Source organism: Dendrobates tinctorius, unplaced genomic scaffold, assembly GCF_039654945.1.
Source record: "Dendrobates tinctorius isolate UK_male_01 unplaced genomic scaffold, ASM3965494v1 ptg000065l, whole genome shotgun sequence".
Lineage (NCBI taxonomy): Eukaryota > Metazoa > Chordata > Amphibia > Anura > Dendrobatidae > Dendrobates > Dendrobates tinctorius.
Genome location: NW_027361733.1, coordinates 1,362,889 through 1,387,208, shown reverse-complemented (window position 1 = coordinate 1,387,208; position 24,320 = coordinate 1,362,889). Strand labels below are relative to the sequence as shown.

Sequence of the window (24,320 nt, the reverse complement as noted above, 5' to 3'; positions counted from 1 at the left end):
ACTAGCTAAGTCCAGAAAACCAGAGAAGTTGGCAGCTTTCGGATTGCAGACCCCTGAACCTATCAACAACAACTAGCAGTAGCCGTGGGGGGTTCCTACGGTGCCCTAGACCCCTCGATCACAGCCGGAGAACTACATAGCCTAAAGACAGAAAGGGAAATCTAAACTGCCCCAGAACAGACCACAAAGCAATAGGCAGCCCCCAACATATAATGACGGTGAAGCAAGATGAAAAAACACTCACACAGATAGAAAGGCTGAGCAAATGATGAAGCCCAAGCTAACTAAATAGGACAGGAAAGAAAAGCTGCTGTCTGCAATCCGCCAAAACCTTATCAAAACAAGAGCCAACAGACTGATAGGGAAAAAAGCCCTGAAGACGCTAGGCTTCAAAAAGACTATCAGTACTCAGGTATTTTATGAAGACAGAGCAAAAAGGAATTCAGCTCACCCCAGCAGGGAATGGCAGACATCCAGAAAAACAAGGCAAAACAAAACCAAAACACAAATGCAAAAAGCAGAGCAGAAAACTTAGCTTTTGAGGAGCAGGAATCAGACTGGTCTCCTAGAATCCCTCAGAGAAATCATCAGCAAGGCAGAAGGGCGTCGGCTGCCTTATATCCAGTCAGCAATTCCCGTCACCCAGTCATCATCATCCTGCTCAGGTGATTGGTAATCAGCCTCACTACCTTCCTTCACCAGAAGAGGAGTTCATCAGACCTCAATGGTGAAGGGGAAAATGAACTCACAACACGTGCAAGAGAAAATGTTGGAATTATAATGAACATGTGTAGCCCTCCAAGCATTTGCTGCCTTTCTGAAATCAGGTTAATTAGTAAAGAGGACAGGATTGTTAAAGCTTTTAAGACTGCCTGCATCACCTGAACTCCACCCCATGATATTGGGGTTGCCCAAATGGAGCCCCTCATCCCAGGACTGTTACCTCCTCCTGTTCCTCATACACAAGTGACTACATCTGTGCTCCCGGTGCCACCCCTACTCTCACCTCAAGTGCCACCACTACTCTCACCTCATGTGCCACCACCAACAGTGCCAATGCTCATGTCTGAGGAGCCCACCCTCTACGTCAAGTTTACACCCCAGCAAGCTGCTTGTCAGTATCTAGTCCTAGAATCTGTTTTTTCTTGCCCTTAGACTTGCCCTTAGTTAACATGGATCTTGATGTTTCACAAGTCGGCCATCTTGCTTCCTGCCAAAGCTGTATATAAAGCCAGCACCTGTTCTGTTTCATTGCTTGAGTATTATGTTTTGGACTTTGTGCCTCTGCAGTCCCAAGCCTGGACTTACTATCCCTGTTGGTCCTCTCTTAACGGCGGATTCCTCCGTCAACCTGCACGTCTGGATCCCTGCCTGCTGACCGAGTGATTGCTGAACACCTGACTTCAGAAACCTCTGCCTGACTATACCTGCTGTGAAGAACTCCAGCCAGCTAGTGTGTTCCTCCGCTCTGCAAGAGTCTGTATCTTGTGCCCGCATTGCTCAGTGACTTTGAATGCTGTGTCGCAGAGTATCAACTCTGCTATAACCATTTATCAGATTGACTGAACATTTATCTGGACTTATATGCTATATTGCATTCAGATTACTAATACAATATTGCTTGCGCAACCCATTGTGTCTGCAGTCTCTTTGACCTAGCCACTGGTGTCCAGTTGTCTCCACTAGTATCGTGACACTGCTACTCTGTTGAACCAACTTCCGGATCCTGAAAAACAGCCGGTGCCTTTTTACAGAAGCATGCTTCAAATGCAAGAAATTACTCAGACACGTGGCAAGATCTAATTTCCCTGGCAAACCTTAAAGCAGGTGATGCATATTGGCCTGTTATGGAAATCGCGTTCAATGATGTCTCAATTGCCAATGACGCCACATGGGACTCTGGTGTTGAGTTCTGCCAACAACTTAAGACATGGAAACAACAAGAAAAATAAGGAGCAATGGATTCAAATAGTAATTATAAAAATACAAAATTTATTAATTTATACATGCACAGTAGAGCGGTCCTGAGCTCGGAACCTTCCCTGAACCCAGTTATCGGTGATTACCCTTTGATGTCTTCGAGGAGATCTAAGAATCTCAGGGATCTCTTGGTAAAGAGCCACTACACCCCGGTAGTTGCCAATCCCTTTGGATCTAGAGGTCCAATCTGATATATTGTGAGCTCGGGTTATTTGCGTTTTCCCTCTTCAGGTCTGCCCTGTTTGCGTCTGTTTTTATGTCAATTTGAGTAAAATTGAGTTTTTGACTCATTACTCTACTGTGCATGTATAAATTAATAAATTTTCTATTTTTCTAATTATTTGAATCCATTACTCCTTATTTTTCTTGTTGTTTGTATTACTTATCGAGTGGAAAATAATTTATAATGGCGGTTGATTTATTATGGTTACCGCATATGCTCTTTTATAGAGCACTGGGCGCCTTTGTATGTATCTACTTAAGACATGGGCCTCGGATAAATTGGCCAATCAATCAACATCGTTCAAGGATATCACGCAAGAACCATGGGAATCGGAGAGATATCATGCTCGTCTAACTCAAATGTTTAATGACCTTGGCTTCAGTAACCAAATAAAAGTTCAGCGGACATTGCTCGACTCCTCCTTTGTTGAAGGCCTTCAGGAAGCCCTGAGGAAACAATTTCAAGCAATCAGACCTGAATATGCTGCATTGGATCCTAAGGATGTCTTAACGATAGCTAAGGGATTCGAAAAAACACTCCCAGAGAAATCTACAACAACCTCGAACAAAAAGACCCATATTTTATGCACTGTTGTGAAACATCAAAACCAGAAACTTCCATCATCTTGTACCAAAGATGTCTGCTTCAGTTGTGGTAACCTGTGTCATCAAAAACGTGACTGTAAGACCCCTCTTTCAGGACGCATATTCAGGAACTACAACGAGGATAATCACAGATTCAACTATCCTCGTCACAATGACCAATATTACAGACGATCACCACAAGCTCAGATGCGTCCAGATGTCAATCACACTGCTGCTTTGATGGACCTAAATACTCGATAGGACAATGGCAAGCCCGTGTCCACTACTTTGGCTTCTATGTCTGGTCCAATAGCCAAAGTAACTATCAACGTTCAAGGCAAACCCTTACCGTTTCTTGTGGATACAGGTGCAGCCAGAAGTGTTATCAGACTACAGGACCTGCCTTTTCCCGATCTGATATCCTCTGAAGCCGTGACATGTGTGGGAGTGGATGGCAAGCCTATTTCTAACAAACTCACCCGTAAAATACAGGTTGGACCACACGAAGATGTGTTTATGCATCTAGTGGTGTCCCCCACTTGTCCTACTAACCTTCTGGGAGCAGACCTTCTCCAAAAACTGAGAGCGACCATTGCCTACTCATCAGATGGTCTCACCATCACTAATCCGCTTGATCCGAGCGAAGAGTGTCAACTTCAAGCCGCACCTCTGCTTATGATGATGGAAGAAGCTGCTAACACCATGTTCTTGAATATAGAAAATCATGCCTACATTTAATCACAAATGGACTTAAGTCCAAGAAAAGTGGGCAACTCGATATTAAGACATACAACAGAGACACAATTCAGTTCAGAAAACGCCCAATAAGTAAGAACTACATCATGAAGTACACACAGAGTAATATCTTGTGCAAAAAATATCAAAAATTTTTATTAAACTATTAAAGCATTAAAATATCAGTAATTACAAAATATGAGTTGGTACATTGGTGAAAGACAACATGGCCAGAACACCCGGTAAGATATAGTAATCAGGTGAATGGGGGCTAGCAAAAGGGGTTTACAGGAGGAATAAATAACCCCAAGTCCTAAAATGGGCATATAGTCAAAAACTATGTGTCAAAGTAGATACAGATAATGCCCTGACTGGGGTAAATGCCTTTATGTGCCATTGCACTGCTCAGTAGCTAACCTATAAGTCCCACAGTATATTGCTAAGCTCCCCAAAATTCAACCGTCAATACATATCATAAAGATCTATTTCTTACCCATAGTGGTTAGTCCCGGGGTCCCGCCACCGCCCCTACGTGTTTCGCACACAAGGGCTTCCTCGGGGGGCCGTATGGCTAATTAACAGGCTGAGGGGTCTTTTATAATGGACCTAATGTAAGTGCCAGTATGCATTCAGTGCGCGCGGCCATTTTGGACGCCGGTGCATGCGCAGTGGATCCTCCAGTCCCGTCGCGTCACTTCTGGCCATCCCGGAAGTCGGCGAAGTCAGAGCCCACATGGTAACCATGGGGACCCGACGCAACGCCGCCCCCGTTAGGATGCCTTTCATGACGCGACAGGCGCGTCCACCACGCAGGCGCAAAGCAAAGCCTGCCATTAATGGTACACAGCACTAGATACATATCTAAAGTGTCACAATCATTCTCTCAGGTGCCAATACAAATAGCCGTGAGCAACAATAGGCAGCAAAATACAATGGATTATATGCAATTAAAGGGTAAAGGTTATATTAACCTACAATTCCATAAAAATGCCCTGCACAGCGCGGCAGAAAAAGACCACCACGCAGCCGCAGGTCGGTACCTGCCATTCATTGCTCACAGCACTGAGCATGTACAAATTACACAATTCTTAAAGATAAAAATACAAACAGCCATAAATGAAGTTAGCAACAACATACAGTGAATTATATGTAGTTAGACAACAAAAATTCATTTATACATGCACATATATAAAGAAAGTGCGCACAGAATCATAGCAGCAACAGACAAAGATCAATAACGTCAGAAACAATGATCTTCTTTTTCCAACGGGATGGATATCGAACTTCAGCACTTAGTAGCATAAATATGATTGCAGACATCAAGGTAATGGATTCATATTTACTAAAAACTGATAAAATAAAAAGAAGAAAACAATTAAAAACCCAAACCAATTAAAATAGAAAAACCAAGGATTTATAAACTTGATTAAAGAAATGGTGAGAAAGTTAACTTTTCATTGAGGCCATGTGGGGTCATTGTATCAAGCAGAACGATCCATCGACATTCCAACTGCGCAAGTTTTTTCTTCATATCTCCACCCCTAATGCCACAGTGGACTTTATCTATCCCCCGTACTTTAAGACCTGACGGATTTGAATCATGATGTAATTTAAAATGCTTCGGTATGGTTTTGAGAATAGAGAGGTCAGTAATATCTCTAGAAGCCAGGATGTCCCTGACATGCTCTCGGGTCCTGACACGCAATTCTCGCGACGTCAGACCCACATAGGCCAAATGACAAGGGCATGTCGCAAAGTATACAACATACCGCGTATTACAAGAGATATAGGTTAAGATGCGATATTCCTTTTTACCATCAGAGGATGAGAAGGACGTGGCCCGTATTATATTACTGCAAGCACGGCATGAGCCACAGGGATAACATCCCAAACGCTGTCCCTGTGTACCGAAAATTTTGGGGATAGGTGCCACGTAGTGGCTTTTGACCAAGAGATCACGCAAATTTTTCCCCCTCCTTGCTGTCATCAACGGATGATCAGATAAAATCTGACTCAGAACTGCATCAGTCTTAAGTACCGGCCAATGTTTTTGGAGGATCAGACGCATCTCGGACCATTGATTATTAAAGGTTGTAATATATCGCAACGGCTGTTCCCCACTAATGTTACGTTTAATACCACACGACAGCTGGCTACGTGGAGTACCTCGGGCACGGCGATATCCCCTCTTTATGCATCTATTGCTGTATCCACGCTCACGGAACCTGGAGCTTAGGTCTCGAGACTGACCCTCAAAGGCCCCATCCGAAGAGCAAACCCGTCTCATACGTAAAAACTGTCCTGTTGGTATAGCTCGTATGGTCGATGGGGTATGGGCAGATGTGGCATGCAGTAGAGAATAACTGCAGTTTCCTTGCGGAAAATATCAGTTTGAATTTTCACTTCCCCATCGACCATAATCTTCACATCCAAAAAATCAATAACTCTTGTATCAATCTTATACTGTATGTCAGTTTAATATTGTATGGATTCTGATTAAGCTCTCGGATGAAGCCCCGAAAGTCAGCCTCGGTACCCTGCCAAATTAAAAAACGTCATCAATAAATCGATACCAGCACTGCGCCTGGGATGCGGCCCGAGCGCCGCCGCCGAAAATCTCTCGCTCCCAATACCCCAAAAAGAGATTAGCGTACGACGGCGCACAGGCCGCACCCATCGCAGTGCCGCGTTGCTGTAAATAAAATCTATCCTTAAAAGTAAAAAAGTTATGTGTCAAAATGAAATCTAAAAGCTCCAGGATCAGTGAGCGGAGGGCAGGATCATAATTGCTCATGCCCAAGAAATACTCCACTGCCAGCAAACCATCTACATGGCGGATGCTCGTGTAGAGTGATTCAACATCGATAGTAGCCAGATGCATATCTGAGTCAATGCATAATCCGTCTATCTTCCTCAGGACGTCCGTAGTGTCTCTGACATGGGAGGGCAGGGACTCAACCAAAGACTGCAAGTAATGATCTATAAACCTGCACACGGGGTCACACAGCCCTGCAATGCCAGAGACAATCGGACGCCCCGGGGGAACCAATGGATCCTTGTGCACCTTTGGCAACAAGTAGAAGGTAGGAACTGCCGGATCCTTCACCATCAAACCATCGAACACCTTTTGTGGAATCGTGCCCAAAGTTAAGGCACTATCCAAGATCTTAAAAAGATCACCCCAATATTTCCCCATAGGGTTACTATGTAGCTGAAGGTATGCCTCTCGGTCCCTCAATTGTCGTAAAGCCTCCTTCTCATACATCCCCACCGGCCAAATAACCACGTTCCCCCCCTTGTCCGCTGGCTTAATAACCACATCCACAAGGCTGTTCAATTCCCTAATGGCATCATTCTGTGCCCTAGTGAGATTGCAATTACTTTTACTCCTTGGGATGTTTTTAAAATCCTCCAAAACTAGTTTGTTAAAGATTTCAATTTGTGGATAAATGGAGAAGGAGGGGAACGTGGCTGACCTAGGCAAAATGGATGCAGGAAAAGTACCTGTGCTGGAGGGAATTGTTCCCATTTCGAGTTCCTCCAAAGCGACCAAGGCCTCCTGCTCCTGAGTGGTAGACAAATCCATGGGCCCCTCAGGTTTATAATGAAGTTTGCTCAGGACCACCTTCCTCAAAAACAGTTGCAAGTCCTTCATCGCTGAGAAGAAATCGAAGGAGTTAGTCGGAACAAAAGTCAAACCCATACTCAGAACCTCTGCCTGAGCATGGGTGAGAACATGATTAGATAAATTAATTACCTCCAGTGTATTTTTGGATTTCTTTTCTAGTGACTGAGGTGGAGTCAGTTTGCGTTTATTGTGTATCTTGCCTTTTCTTGTATTGGTCTTAGCATATCCCAATCTTTCACTCAAATGAAATGAGAGAGAGGGACCTGCATTCCCATCTTCATCCATAGATGACGCTGATGAAAATGAGTTGCGATAGTTTTTAGTGGGCACACGTACAAGTGGCTGTTTTTTCCTCCATCTATATACTTGTCAGTTGAATAATCGGACATATCCCTCTGGTATTTTTTGGTTTTAGAAGCAACAATATCCTTTTCCCACTTAGTAAAATCCTCTTCCAATTCTTTATTCATTTTAAGCAGGGCTTCATTTGTTAATTTTACCCGAAGGTCTGCCTGAACAAGGCCAATTTCCACTTCTAATTGATTCAAAATCGTCTCATTATTTTTAATCAATAGGCCCATATATCCCTTCGAACAATTAGAGGACAGCTCCTCCCACTGTTTTCTGAAATTTTCATCGTCAACGGAAAAGGAGGGGAAAACCTGTACCCGCAATCCCCGGGGTATCAGGCCCTTGTCCACATACCGTTCCAAAAATGACTTATTCCACCAAAGCCTCGTTTTTTTATTTAATAAATTTTTCAATTTAAAAATCAAGTCCTCAGTTTCTCTAGAATTAGCAGCCACACTCTGGTCTCCACCAAATACCTCATTCAATTTTGTCAAACACGCTTGTTCGCGGGTCTTATGATCCATATGATCAGGCAGATGAGCTGTGAATACACACAGAAAAACATAGAATTGAATATAGAAAATCATGCCTACATTTAATCACAAATGGACTTAAGTCCAAGAAAAGTGGGCAACTCGATATTAAGACATACAACAGAGACACAATTGAGTTCAGAAAACGCCCAATAAGTAAGAACTACATCATGAAGTACACACAGAGTAATATCTTGTGCAAAAAATATCAAAATTTTTTATTAAACTATTAAAGCATTAAAATATCAGTAATTACAAAATATGAGTCGGTACATTGGTGAAAGACAACATGGCCAGAACACCAGAACACCATGTTCTGCCAGAAGTGATGTCACAAGTTCCATCCACTCTATGGTCTACTGGCCCTGAAGATATTGGTCATCTTGCTGTACCTCCAGTACGGGTCATTCTTAGACCTGGAGCTCAACTTCCTAGGGTGCCTCAATATCCACTCAAATCTGCCCAGGAAGAGTCTTTGGGCACCCAAATCAAGACTCTCTTGGAAAATGGGACATTAGTCAAATGTAGTTCTCTCTGTAACAAACCTTTGCTTCCAGTAAAGAAGAGGACATTAAAAGGAGAAGCCCCAAAGTACCGCATGGTTCAAGATCTCCGGGCGGTTAACGCAGCAACTGTACTAGAAAGTCCCATTGTGCCCAATCCACATACATTGCTCTCAGAAATACCATCAGATGCAAAGTGTTTCACTGTCATAGACATGGCCAATGCTTTCTTCAGCGTACACCTGCATCCAGAAGATTGGTACCTATTTGCCTTCACTTACAGAGGATCACAAAACACCTGGACGGTCTTACCACAAGGAGCACAGAACTCACCAAGTCATTTTTCTCAGGCCCTTGCCTCTTGTCTACAGCTGTGGAGAGAGATTAACCATCAAGTTGTCCTACTTCAGTATGTTAATTATCTCCTACTATGTTGTCCTGATCAGGAGATCGCTGAAGAGTCGAGTCTCAGTCGTCTTCATCTTGCACAACAAAACTGCATGGTGTCCCTCAACAAAGTCCAGTGGTGTCAGCCTAAAGTTGTGTTTTTAGGCCATTGTCTCTCTCCAAAATTGAAACACCTAACGGATGAAAGGAAACTTGCTATTAAGACCGTTCCTCTACCAAAAGGACTTAAGCAGTTACAAGCCTTTTTAGGACTTATCACATACTGTCGCAAATGGATTCCAGATGCTTCCAAGCTGATGCAACCATTGTACGATGACCTCAAGACGTCAGCGTTTACACTATGTCCCAAATCCGTGGAAGCCTTCTACGCTCTTAAACAGGCCATACAGACTGCACCAGCTCTTGGAATCCCAAATTATCAACTACATGCTTCCGGAGTCCTAGCACAGAAACATGGGGGAAGAACAAGACCAATCGGCTGTTACTCTGCCCGCCTGGACTCCGTCTCTCAGGCCTCCCCAAATTTGCCTCAGAGCTGTACATGCTGCACATATGCTTCTGGACAAAACTTCTGATATCATCTTAGGACATCCAGTTCTCTTAATGGCTCCACACGACATAAAAGCTATTCTTGACCAGACTCAACCTAAACACCTGTCGCTGCAGCGTCATATGAGACTCCAATGTTCCCTCTTGATTCCGGATAATGTCACTCTTGTCCGCTGCAGCATCCTCAACCCGTCCACACTGGTTCCTCTTTCCAAGGGGGATGTGGATGATGATACTGATGCCCTCGTTGAAGAAACCTTTACACACTCAGAGGATCATGACTGTCTCGAGCAGATGCAGGAAGAAGCTGCCTCCAAGAAAAAAGTGTCTGAAGACCCATTCCCATATGCTGACCTGACGTTTTTCACTGATGGTTCCAGATTTGCAGATGAAACAGGAAGGTTCCATATGGGATATGCCGTGGTTACACATGACCAGGTCATCTCAGCTGGATCTCTACCACCACACATGTCTGCACAAGAAGCGGAAATTAAGGCTTTGACACTGGCTTGTCAGGAAGCGATGGAGAAGGTGGTCAACGTCTACACGGATTCAACATATGCTTTCGGAGTGGCTCATGACTTTAGCAGTATCTGGGCAGCCAGAGGATACCTAATGTCCAGTGGAACTCCTGTAAAACATGCTGCTTCCATACAAGAACTTGTGGCCGCTCTAGATCTACCTTCAGAGGTTGCAGTGAGCAAGATCAAAGCTGAAGGGAGATTGGATTCTCCAGAAGCAAGGGGGAACTTCTTTGCTGACAAAACAGCAAAAACTTATTCTGCAGATCCATTTGGAAAAGAGAAAGCAGCGTGTCAGAAGACAATGAAGAAGGGCCTCAAAGCTCCCCCTTGAGGTTTATCCATCTACATCAAGACAAGGCAAACAACAACTGAGAAGAAAAGCAGTCACAAAGCCCAGGAAAAGTCAAAGACATCCTTTATTGACCAATTGACACATAGAAGACTAACAGTAAGGTGCAGGCTAAGAGATGGAATCAGATGGACCCCAGCATATATAAATTGCCCAGGGTAATCTGGACCCTTATGTAGAAAAAACACACTCCTAGGGCATGATATGAATAGTGGTCGCCAAAGAATTGCACTGTATATACTAGTGGGTGGAGTATTATAACAAGACTACTCAGGCCATCCTCCTAGTAGAAATAACATAATCAGGTCATATAGGAAGTAAAGGTGAAGTACCCCTGATAAATCCCCACAGACCTTACCAGGAGAGAACCACCCACACAAAGAAGCATATCAAAACTCCTTATAACATATCTCAATGAAGCGCAGTACTGCACAGGACCAGCCCCCCTTACCCCAACGCGCATTTCGGCAGATAGTGCCTTCCTCAAGGGTCATAGAGCAGGGGCAAAGTGTGCGATTTAAATACCTGATGATCCGGAAAGCCAGTGCGGTGACGACATCCGATGTACGCCGCGTCCGCGCGCTTCAGCAGGCAGCCGGGAACCAGAAACACATGGGGCCCCACATGATCCAGAAGCCGGCGCACTGCCGTGACGCGACGCAGCAGACACAGCGGCCATCAGAGCGCATGCACCGACCACACGGAGGCCGAATAGACCATTACAAGTGCTGGCATCTTTAAATATCATAATCAATATAAGGCATCACCAAAAAGAGAACACATCACCATATATAGGGATGCATAGGTGTATAAAGCACAAGAAATACATAAGCATACGGATAAATAATAAACCCACAGAAAATAATACATGTATATATACATGAAGTCTAGCAAAACCAGAAGTGGAGGTAAAGTGTGCTGCAACAATGGACAAAACTATAAAGTAATGCAAAAATGCAGAGGTAATAAAATACCACATTGTTGATGCAACACACCCTCCACATCTAGAGAGATGTATAATGCTCTAGAAATGCTGGGAAAATATAATAGCAGCACAAATCTCCATGGTTATATAGATGTCAAAGATAAATAATGCATATAGACCATAATAAATATGCAAAACCTCAAGAATATAGACAATTTGCGACACCCTATATAAACATACAATGTAATATGGGTATACAGCACTCAAAAAGAGGGTCAATAGATATAACAGTAGACCAATACGTATAATATATGCATATATGAAAAATAGAAAATAATGTATAACCAAAAAGAAAAAAGAAAAAAGAATATTAAAGTCCATTAAAGCAATAACGGTCACAGTCCTTCATAAATCCAGGGGGTGATGCTGGATGTAGCCACACAAATGTGGAGCACTGATGGTCACGGTCCTACATAGATCCGGAAAGGCTAATGATGGATACAATAGCACACGCAACTAAATAAAAAAAAGAAAAAACAACAATATTAAAATCAAATAAAAACAATATATGCGGAATCACATCATACCGCAGTGCACATGACTATAGAAATGGCGCAAAACTAATGTTTTCATTAAGGTCCAAAGGTTGAATAGTCCCCAGGGTCCAGATCCACCTAGATTCCAACTGACCAAGGCGTTAAGATAGATTGCCTCCCCTGATGTTAATATCGAGGGCATCAATCCCCCGTACCCTAAGGAGGGTACTATCACACTGATGAACTGCTTTAAAATGTCTGGGGATCGTTTTGAGAGTGGCCTCATCCATATTGCCTGCGGCAGCTTGAATACCAAGAACATGTTCCCGAATACGAACTTTAAATTGTCTCGTAGTCATCCCAACGTAGACAAGCCCACAGGGGCAAGTTCCATAATAGATTACATAATGAGTAACACATGTAATTTGCTTCTTTATTTTAAATGTTCTTGTATCGCTCGAATTATGGAATTCACTACATCTATCTACGTTGGGACAAGCAACACAGCGGCCGCACGGAGTACAGCCACCCTCAATGGGAATATTATCCAAGAATGTCCTGGAATGCTGTCCCACATAGTGGCTCTTGGTTAAGTAGTCTCGTAGATTCCTTGCCCACCTAAATGTGATAAGAGGACGTTTAGGGAGAAATTTGCTAACAACTGGGTCGACCTGCAGAATGGGCCAAGCCTTAGTTAATGCAGATCGCACCCTCAGCATGGAGATGAAAGTAGTAATAAATCTACATTAATTCCCACCTTCAGATCTATCACCATGTTGATTATATAGCAGATGGTTGCGTACCGAATGTTTCGCCCTATGATAGGCTTTTTTCACAACACACCTGCTATAGCCATGTTCAAAAAAACGGATTCTCAATTCCTCCGCCCGCCTCTCAAAATCAACATCATTAGAACATATCCGGCGGACGCGAAGTAACTGTCCCACTGGTATCGAGGACACTATATGGCGGGGGTGACAGGAAGAAGCATGTAATAGTGTTTGTAGAGGTAAGCTTACGGAAAATATCCGTATATTGATGAGGCGGAGCCACCGGGTCACATGCTCCCAGGATGCCCAGCGGCCGGGGAAGGGCGAGCGCGCATGCGCGGGCCTCTGACGCGCCGTGACCCTGTAAAGCCAGACGGGACGGCGCGAGGCGACGGAGGGTGTAACAGTATCAAACTCAGAAGTTGGTGAAAAGGAAAGACCCTTACCCAACAGAGATATATCAGATGGAGAAAGCGTATATTGACTAAGATTAGAGTTGAGTGAAACGGGTCTAAAAAATTGAAAAGTCGCCGACTTTCGCCAAAGTCGGGTTTGATGAAACGAAACCCGACCTTAGCGTGAGGTAGGCCACGAGGTCGGCAACTTTAGCGCCAAAGTCGCGTTTCAAAAGATGCTTGAGCGCCCTTTTTTCAGCCAATCAGGAAGAACGGACACTGTGGGCAATGTGATGACATAGGCAGCAGTCACCACCATCTTGGAGAAAGGCATGCAAGTGATTGGCTTGCTTTGTGGGGCATCACAGGGGGTATAAAAGGGCGGGGACGCCGATCGCCATGTTACTCATGCTGATCTCATAATAGGGAGAGCTGCTGCTGATTTTGTAGGGAGAGTGTTAGGCAGGGAAGAAGATACCAAAAACTGATTCTGCTGCTAGTGATTTTGCCTGTACAACACACCAGTCACTGTGCAGTGCAAGGGGAGGCTATATTTTGGTGCATCAGCTCTGTTGGTTATTAGGCTGCCTTTTAAGGCTACCTGGTAGCTGCATTGCTGTGTGCCCACTGCTGAGCAAACTGCTTTTTTCAAAGCAATCCAGATTTTATTGTTTTGTACTTGAGTTACTGAGCGTTCATTTTTCACACACCGTAGCGCGGTGTACGCTACTCTCTCAGTACCGTGTAATGGCTGTTATAACGGCCACAGTGAAACTATCTGTGTGTGACTCTGTAAGGATAAGTCGAGGAGTTGTTCCGTTCTTACAGACCTCCACCTTATAGTTTTGTCTGGTTTTCAAATAGTTTAGTATATTTGCTGTTTGATTACATTCAAAACTATAGAGAGACAGCGTGTGTCAGTCCTTATACTAAAACACGGAGCTTGACAATTTTACATACACTGGACAGCAGTGTACGTGCACGCTCCTCTCTCAGTACCGTGTAACGGCTGTTATCATGGCCAAAGTGAAGCTATCTGTGTGTGACTCTGTAAGGATAAGTCGAGGAGTTGTTCCGTTCTTACAGACCTACACTGTAGGGAGATTCCAGTTCTGCCCAAATCTATATACACCTTGTAGTTTGTCATACACTAGGCATTTTCTGCTGGTCACATTGCGGTGTTAAATAAACAGGGCCTGACTGAATCCCACAGTGTGCTGAAGTGTAGAGACATTCCAATTCTACACAGTCCTCTATACACCCTTCTAACAGCATAGAGAATCTGCCTGTCATATTGCGGTGTTAAATAAACAGGGCCTGACTGAATACCACAGTCTCCTGAAGTGTAGAGACATTCCAATTCTCCACAGTCCTCTCTACACCCTTCTAACAGCATAGAAAATCTGCCTGTCATATTGCGGTGTTAAATAAACAGGGCCTGACTGAATCCGACAGTGTCCTGAAGTGTAGAGACATTCCAATTCTACACAGTCCTCTATACACCTTTCTAACAGCATAGAGAATCTGCCTGTTATATTGCGGTGTTAAACAGGGCCTGACTGAATCCCACAGTGTCCTGAAGTGTAGAGACATTCCAATTCTCCCCAGTACTATATACACCTTAATTTGGGTAAATTTTTCCAAAAAATGAGGAAGTGTGGTGCAAGAGTCCGTGGAAGTGGGCGGGGGTTGGCAGCTGGTAATGATGGTGTTGGTGGTGGATCTGCTGGTATTGGCAAAAGCAAAATAGCACCTAATACTGGAGGTGTTGAGGCTGCGTCATCGTCTGGCTAAACAAGGCTCCCTTTTCTGGGAGTAGGTAAACCGCTTCTATAGCCGGAGCTTCAAGAACAAGTTTTGGCTTACATTGCTGACTCAGCCTCCAGCTCTATCGCCTCCTCTTCTGAAGTTTTAAAAAATAAAAGTCGTCATTGGAGGCTCATGGTCATGAACCACACCTTTCCTTGTGTCCTTCACCCCTACCAAAATTGAAGGATGCGGTAGGCCACACTACAGATTACTCCATGAAGATGTTTTCACATACCATGCCTGGGTTATCAAGTCAAATCGTGAATTACCCAGGCCAAGATGAATCTGACATGGAGTGCACTGATGCACAGCCACTGCTAGATTTATCTGCTGGTACATTCAGTCAGAGCACTACATTGTCCTCGGTGTACTGAGCCAGAATCTGACCCTGATGACACTCAGTTGCCCCCTCCCGCATACTATACCACCATACACAGTGACACAGAGGAAGGTGCACATGACATTGAAGAGGAGAGGTGATGGATGACTCAGTTGTTGACCCAGATTGGCATCCATTGGGGGTAGAGTGTGCCGCTGCCAATAGCTCAGAAGAGGAGGAGGAGCATCCGCAGCGGGCATCGACATCGCAACAGTTGTTATCTGGCAGGCCCGGAGCAGTCCAAAAATGGGTTACAAAAACCCCAAAAAAATGCAGGACAGCTTGGCCAGATGGTCAAAAAAGCACAGCGTGCAAGGCCTCAAACTGTTTTCCCTAGTAGGAAGAGTGCAGTGTGGCACTTTATTGAACAAAATCCTAATGATCAGGCAAAGGTTATCTGTAAGAAGTGCGCATAGATCTTTAGCCGAGGGAAAAATCTGGGAAATTTGAATACCAGTTGCATGCTAAGACATTTAACCACCATGCACTTGCAAGCGTGGATGGACTACCAAAACTCACGTACTACATGTGCTCCCAAAGAAGGTAGTCAGCAACGCATCATTGTTTCCCCTACTGTAAGTCCACCGGTTAGCACACCACCAGCAGCAAATGTTGAGTTGTCGTCGCAAGGGCAAATCATTCAGGGAATCACACTGTTATTGCAATGAAAGACTGAATCTAGGCCATCAGAATGAAAACCAACTCCATCACCATCATCAACCCTCTCTGTCCGCCATGTCCACCGCTACTTCCACCATATCCAGCTCTCAAGTCCAGCTCACCCTACCAGAGACTGAGTAGGACAAAAAAGTACTCATCCTCTCATCCGCGTACACTGGCTTTGAACACCCACATTGCCAAACTAATCTCGTTAGAGATGATGCCCTATCGGTTGGTTGAAAGCGCAGCTTTCTGCGAACTAATAGCCTACGCAGTTCCACGCTATGTACTACCCAGTCACCACTTCTTTTCTCGCAAAGCCATCCCAGCCCTCCACCTTCATGTGAAAGACTGCATTGTCCATGCACTGAAGCTGTCAGTGAGTGGAAAGGTGCACCTCACAACTGATGCATGGTCCAGTATGCATGGCCAGGGCCTTTACGTGTCCATCACTGCGCACTGGGTTAATGTGGTGGATGCAGGGTCAACAGGGGACAGCGGTGGTGGCACAGTGCTGCCTAGCCCACGGTATAGGAAACAGTTGGCTGTAGGTGTTCGACCCTCCTCCTCCAGAAGCGAAAGCTGGTCCACAGAGCGCAGTCGCACGAGCACTGCATCCGCAGTTGACAGTGTTGCAAACGAGGTGTCCCCCTGTCAATCAGCTAGTGGAAAGCATCAGCAGGCTGTGTTGCAGATGATGTGTTTGGGAGACAGACACACTGCAGAGGTACTGGCCGACTACTTTCAGCGACAAACTGAGTCATGGCTGGGTAGTCTACATCTTGAGGCAGGCAAGGTAGTTAGTGATAACGGCCGGAATTTTGTGGCAGCCATAGCCCTTTCAAAACTCACACGTACCTTGCTTGGCTCACACCTTGAACCTGGTGGTGTAGTGCTTCCTCACTAATTATCCGGATATAACAGGCCTGCTCCTTAACGTTCAAAGATTGTGCTCGCACATCCGCCGGTACACTCCAGTCGTATGCAGAAGCTGCAGCGATTGCTCCACCTTCCCATGCACCACCTAATTATCGACGTTGCAACAAGGTGAAACTCCACCCTGCACATGGTTGAGCGGCTGTGCAAACAAAGGCAGGCCGTAATGCATTAGTGGGAGGATACAAGGCAGGCACTTTGAGGGCAGACATGGAGTTCACAGGTGTGCAGTGGTCGAAGCTGAAAGACCTCTGTAAAGTCCTTCAGTGTTTTGAGGAATGCACACGGCTGGTAAGCGTTGACGACGCCATCGTAAGCATGAGCATCCCACTTATGCGTCTGCTCATGCAAAGTTTGATGCACATTAAGGAGCAGGCGTCTGCAGCCGAGGTTGATGAGGAAGAGGAGGTGGGAAGCCTTGATGACAGTCAGCCATTGTCTGGTCAGGGAACTGTCGTGGACGAGAAGGAGGATGATGATGGGGATGATTATTTAGGGGAAGAGGATGCCTCTCGTGGGGCAAGAGAAAATATTGGGTTTGCAAGGACTGGTACAGGGTTTGTACGTGACTGGAGGGATGTGGATTTGCCAGAAGGTGCTCCTAAACCCTGCACTCGCAGTGCATCATTGACACCAGGAACATTGGCCCACATGTCAGATTATGCCTTGCAGATCCTAAAAAGGGACCCCCGCATTGCCAAAATGATGAACGATGATGACTACTGGTTGGCCAGCATCCTGGATCCACGCTATAAAGGCAAATTCCAAAACATCATGCCACAGGAGAACCTTGACCTAATATTGACTAACAAACAAGCTACTCTGGTAAACCGGTTGGTTGAGGCATTCCCAGCACACAGCAGCGGTGATGGTTCTCACACGAGCCGTAGGGGCCGGGGGCAACTTGGAAGCGGTGTTGGTGGTGGACACATCAGAAGTGGCATTGGAGACAGGGGTTTCATGACCATGTTGTGGACTGATTTTTCAAGTCCCGCTCACACGACTGGTAATACTGCATCGATTGAAAGTGACAGGAGACAGCACTAGTCAAGTATGGTTACAAACTACTTTTCCTCCCATATCGATGTTCTCTGTTGTAAGTTCATTTTTCCCTTCACCATTGAGGTCTGATGAACTCCCTCCTCTGGTGAAGGAAGGTAGTGAGGCTGATTACCAAACACATGGGCAGCTAGATGATGACTGGGTGGCTGGAATTGAGGACTGGATATAAGCCTGCCAACGCCCTTCTTCCTGGCTGGTGATTTTCCTGCTGGATTCTTGGAGACCAGTCTGATTCCTGCATCTCAAAGCTAAGTTTTTCTGCTCTGCTTTGTACTCTTCAGTTTTGTTTTTGTTTTGCCTTGTTTTTTGGGAGTTCTGCCATCCCCGGCCGGGGGTGAGCTGAACTCCATTTTTGTCTCTGATCTGTTGATATTTTGCTCTGTCTTCAGAATATACCTGAGTGCTGATATAGTCTTTTGAAGCCTAGCGACTTCAGGGCCTGTTTTTACTATCAGTCGGTTGGCTCATTTTGATAGGGTGTTTGCGGATGGCAGACAGCAGATTTCCTATCCTGCCCTATGTAGTTAGCTTGGGCCCCATCATTTGCTCAACCTATCTTTCTATCTGTGATAGTGTTTTCATCTTGCTTCACCGTCATTATATGTTGGGGGCTGCCTATTGCTTTGGGGTCTGCTCTGGGGCAGTTTAGTTTTTCCCCTTTCTGTCTTTAGGCTATATAGTTCTCCGGCTGTGATCGAGGGGTCTAGGGCACAGTAGGAACCCCCCACGGCTACTGCTAGTTGTTGTGGATAGGTTCAGGGGTCAGCAATCCGATAGCTGCCAACCTCTCCGGTTTTTCTGGACTTAGCTGTATTTTGTTTTTTCCTCCTTCGGTGACTCATCATAACAGTTCTCCCTCACAGGTCATTCCCATTTGACTATTGGGCAGCTAAACTGGACACCTGGCCTGAATTGCAACAATATGCCTTACAGGAGCTTGCTTGCCCAGCTGCAAGTGTGCTATCGGAAAGAGTCTTCAGTGCTGCTGGATCAATCCTGACAGAAAAAAGGACCTGTCTGTCGACCCAAAATGTGGATGATCTAACCTTCATAAATATGAACCATGCATGGGTTTCCAAGGATTTTGTCACACCTTACCCTGATGACACATAGGTTGACAGAAAATTGGCTTTCCTTGGTCCACCTCTTCCTGGAACTTGACCAATTACGCCTTAAGCAGCAGGTGAATGTCCCACATCAACATATGCCATTTTGTAAACCTCCCTAACTGGGCTGCCTCCTCCCCCCATGGCCGGGGTCACCACCTAGCGCACGCAACCGTGCGAGTGCCGTTGCCCTGGGCAGGTGGGTGGGCCGACTCATGGGTGCGGGCACTGGCACAGGGTCCCTCATAGTGCAATCAAGTGTCTCTGATGGTGGGGGTGCACACCCGCCGTCAGACACACCACCGTACTATGAGGGGCCCAGTGCCAGTACTGACGCCCATGAGTGGGCCCCCCTTGCTTGGGCAAGGCCCCAGCATTTGCAATGTTTACCTCTCCCTGCTCCTCCGCTGTGTAGTCTGGGTTGTCAAATCCTTCACTGGGACTGCAACTACAAATTTGGTGAACTGATAGAAGATGATGGTTAAGACGTAGCTATGCCCTGTCCCGCTGGCCGGGATCCAGCTTCAGATGATCAATGGCTTCCATTTCTTATGGATGTCGACTTACAATGAGATGCAGTGGTGGTTTCTCATCAGCTTTAACAGTTTTCCTACCCACAGATGTGTGACATTCCAGTGCACATTTTTAAATGTGCTCTCCCTCTCATGCCAATCCAATTGAATCGCCTATGGCCTGTGGCTTCTGTGTTTTGCTCTCCAAAGTTACGTGACAGATCATGATAGGCAGTGAGCACCATGTTTACATCTCTTCCTGTGATCAAAATTGGAGGGATCTGAGTAACGTCGATGGGATCAACGGTACTGCGATACAGCAACACTTTCTTCACAAAGAAAGGTTTTTGCTGTGTCCACACACTAATTAATTGAGGGTCAGCATTGCCTCTGAGAATTGTGACGGAAGTTGTTCCCGTGAATAGTAATTCGTAGATTTCTGCTATCACTAGACTTTAGGTAAATAATTGTATGCATCTAATTTCCTATTGCAGAGAGTCTGGGCTGTCTTACTGAGACAGAAATATAAATGAAGATTTAAAAATACCACCAAAAGTGTATCATGGAGTACGCTTGAAATACCTTTCCTATTTTCTAGTTTTTAGATTGTTGTGTAATCTATGCAGAGAACACAGAGATTTTAAATGTTTAAACTATGCTCTACATACCTGCTATCCAGTGATAATGTACCCTATCTCAAATTTGTACAATCTGGTCTAATCCATACTGGGCCTGAGACCGTCTGAGCCTGCCTCCTGATCGATACACACAGGTTTTTAATGTGTAAACTATGCAACATATATACGTGTTATCCGGTGAAACTGTACCCTTTATCAACTTTCTCGAATGTTGTAGAATCCATACTGGGCCTGAGAACGGCTGCAGAGCTGTTAAGCAAGCTACAGCACCTGTGGTTTGGACACGTAATGTTTTGCATTTTTTCTGGAATGGCGGTTAGGCCGAAATCAGGAATTGCAGTTGACCTGCACTTACTGGGAAATCATCGGTCACGGCGAATTATTGGAATCCCAGATCCCCATCACTAACGGTCTTCAGCGGGTTATCTGCACCTGTAAGTGACAAAAGATGGTCCTTTCAGTGTAGCGCGCATGTAGCCCCGGACATGGAAGGCCATGATAGCCCTGTTATTGCTCGATCGCGCGTGCCAGAGCCTCGCGTATCCCTCTAGTAAGCTTTACGCATACCCCTCTAGTAAGCTTTACGCGTACCGCATGGGCATGCTGGAGTCTCATTCGTTAACAGAATAAAGCTGACAAATCGCTAGCACAACTACAATCGGACATACCACACCACACACACACAATCGACAAAGCTTTCAATGTGTGCATCTTTTTTTGAGGTGGTATGGTTGTGGTTTCCCAGGTGGAGTCCAGTTAAGCCGCAGGCTCCACTCCTGGTGGTGCCCTTTGGGACATTCCTTTAAGGTTCAGCTTTGCAATCATACTGCCCCCGGAAAGCAAACACTTTGGCTTCATGGACGCTGTTTGTAGGTTCATGGGAATAACGCCGCCCGATCGCCATTTGCCATAATTTATTGGTGGGAAGTACGACGGTATATGATCATGTTCGTTTTAAGATTTTGTTTTTTTGGGTTTGGTTTTTACATTTTTTGTCCAGACTTTCTTGACTTTATAAGGGCATGACAAGCCTAGATCTGTGTCTCCTCCACCTCCTCCTTTTACTCCTCCACCTCTTTTGTAAATGTAGTTGCCCTTTTCCATATGTTATTTTTGGCTTCTGAGCATTTTGTCGGCTTTGGGACACCTTTTAAGGTGTTTTGTAATTGTTTTGTATGTGTTAGTATGTGTTTGTGTTTGCCTGCCATTGTTTTCAGTGTGGTTCGACTAACATTCGACGAACCAAAACACTAGCGGGGTGGCTCAACACTACCTCATGATATATAGACGTACATTGTTAATGTTTAAACTATGCTATATATACCTGCTGTCTGATGATACTGTACACTTTGTCTACTTTTTATATTCTTGTCTAATCCATACTGAGCCTGGGAGTGTCTCTGTGTGACTGATGGAATATACAGTATATGGAGATTGACAATTATCCTTTGACTATAGAGCTGTACGCTTCTGATACAGTACCATATATGTGATGTTATTTTGTGTCTATTTTGTGCTAAATTTGGAAGTTTGGTGGAAGAGGCCGTGGACGTGGGCGTGGGGGGGCCAGCTGGTGCTGATGGTGGTGGTGCATCTGCTGGTAGTGGCAAAAGCACAATAGCAGCTAAGGCAGGAGGTGTTGAGCCTGCGTCATGGTCTGTCTACAGAACGCCTAGAAGGCTAACTTTTCTGGGAGTAGGTTAACCGTTTTTAAAGCCGGAGCATGAGGAACTGGTTTGGGCTTACATTGCCGAAACAGACTCCAGCAAATATGCCCTCCTCTTCTGAAGTTTCAAAAAATGCAAGCACTGAGTCGTCATGTGCTGGCTCCTGGTCAGGAAGAACCCCCTTCCTTGTCTCCTGCACCCCCACCCAAAGTGAATGATGCATCAGGCCACACTTCACATTAGTCCATGTAGCTCTTTCTATCATACCATGCATGGGTTATCAAGTCAAATCGTGAATTCCCCAGTCCAAGATGAAACTGACATGGAGTGTGGGTTGCCAGGCAGGGCAGTGGGGTTAATCGTTACCGGGACAGTGTCTCCCTGGGATGTGTCACAGTGGTGGTGACCCGTTCCGTGGCCCTGGGCGTACATGCAAAGAGGTGAATTACATTTATAGGTGAATGATACGTGACGCCACCTGTGGTTTCTGAGTAGATTGACCAGCGCTGCAGTGGCGCTTCTCTGGAACAGACGATGTGGTGCAGCTAAGATGTCGAAGCCCTGCACAGGTATGGCCATTGTCACAGGGCACATGAAAGAGTTGGTAGATGGTGTGCAGTGCAGGATGTAGCAAAGCCGTGCGCCAGGTGCAGGAGAAAGAGGACAGACAGTCGTGCAGTTCCTTTACCTGTACTTGGTAAGTGCCGTCCTGGACCCAGAGTACAGATGGAGAAGGAGTTGGTCAGCCTGGAAGCCAATTTGGAATTCTCTCTCTGCAGATAGGTAGTGTGGCCTCGTTCTAGCGCTTATCTGAGGTACTCGCATTGCTGAGTTCAATGAAGTTCCCCCTGTTGACGCTCTTGGAACTTTCTCGTATGGCAGGCAGCCGTAGCCTTTTCCTTCTGGCTCCCACATGTCGCTGCTGGGGCCTCCGAGCCTTAGTTGGGTACAGAGCATTTACAGCTGCTACTTCCTTCGGTTTCTGCTGCAGGAACGTCAGTGTACCTACAAACTCGGAGACCGGAATCCGGACCATGCACTCCAGCTAGGAGTGAGCCTTAACTCTGCTCATCCTCCAGCTCCCCTTCTCACGTCCACACACTTCCCCTTCCCTTCACAGACTGCCCTAACTTACCTCCTCCTGACCACAGACAGCAGCTCCTCAGCAGTCAGGTTCAGAGGTCTCCCTGCTGGCCTGGAGTGGGAAATGTGTTGTGTGTTGGTTTAACTGCTAGAGAGATCCTTCGTTGCTCCCAAGCATGACATCACACTCCCTAGGAGGAAGGTAATGCCACTGTGGCGACCGTACTCCTGGGGGTGCCACAAGTGCACTGAGGCCCAGCCACTGCTAGATGATTCTGCTGGTACATTGACCCAGACCACTACATTCCCCTCGCACTCTACACAGCCTGAATGTGACCCAGATGAAACTCAGGTTACCCTTCCCATATATTGTACCACCTTACACGGTGACAAAAAGGAAGGTGCAGCTGAAAGGGCAGGTTCGGCCCACCCGCCGTCAGACACACCACCGTACTATGAGGGGCCCTGTGCCAGTGCCGTCGCCAATGAGTGGGCCCCCCCTGCTTGCTCTGGATCACAGCACTTGCAAGGTTGAAATACTTATCTCTCCCTGCTCCACCGCCATGACGTCTTCCGCGTTTCCTGACAGTGATATTCTAATCAGAGAGTGCAATGACATCACATCTGTACGCCCAGACTAGTACAGGGATTCCCTAGCGAGGAGACTTATTTGAGGAGACTTATTTAATTGTTTTCAATGTTGGGACAGCAATTTTTGGGGAGCACTATACTCTGGAGAATGATATATGGGGCCCACCATACACTGGAGCATTCCAAAGGTGGACAGCAGACACTGGAGCAGTATTTACAGGGCCCATTATACACTAGAGCATTAGAAATGGGGCCCATTATATATAGAGCATTATTTGGGCCCATAAGACAGTGTAGCTTCATCCATGGGGACCAACATATACTGTAGCATTATGTGGAGCTCATCATATACTGTTTCAAACATTATATGGGACCAATGATTCTGTATGGTGAAATATATGGGCCTCATTACTCTGTATAGCGGACTATGCGGTGACCATAATACTATATGGAGTAATATACTCTCCGTTTTTGGAGCTATTGGAGAATTTAAAATGGATATCAGTCATGAGATGTAAAAAGTGAAGTATTTTTCATAGTACTATACTGCTATTTCTCTGCCGTATCGGAGCATCATGAGTTGTGATATGTGTTAAAGGGGTGTTCTTTGGCCCAGGGCACATGAAAACCTGGAGCCAGCCCTACCCCCCCACAAATTTAGCCAAATAACCCCCATTTTTCAGTGCGTAACTAGTATTATGAAGTAAATTAAGGTTGAAAAGCTTCAGTAATAAGATTTGATGTTTTTGGCATTCAAAAGGGCACTGTAGGTGTGTTTCCTGGCCTCTACTCCCTGCCGACTTTGCTTCCCCATTGACTTACATTGGGTTTCGTGTTTCAGTCGGCCTTCAACTTTTCACAATTTCGTTCGACCCGACTTTTGC

The 24,320-nt window shown here is 45.6% G+C and overlaps 1 long non-coding RNA gene across 1 annotated transcript in view; it reads right to left on the bottom strand.

Annotated features, from left to right (window-relative positions):
- Window positions 1-24,320, bottom strand: part of LOC141094654 (uncharacterized) — a 183,617-nt gene that overhangs the window by 51,043 nt on the left and 108,254 nt on the right. The gene's annotated exons all lie outside the window — the stretch shown is intronic.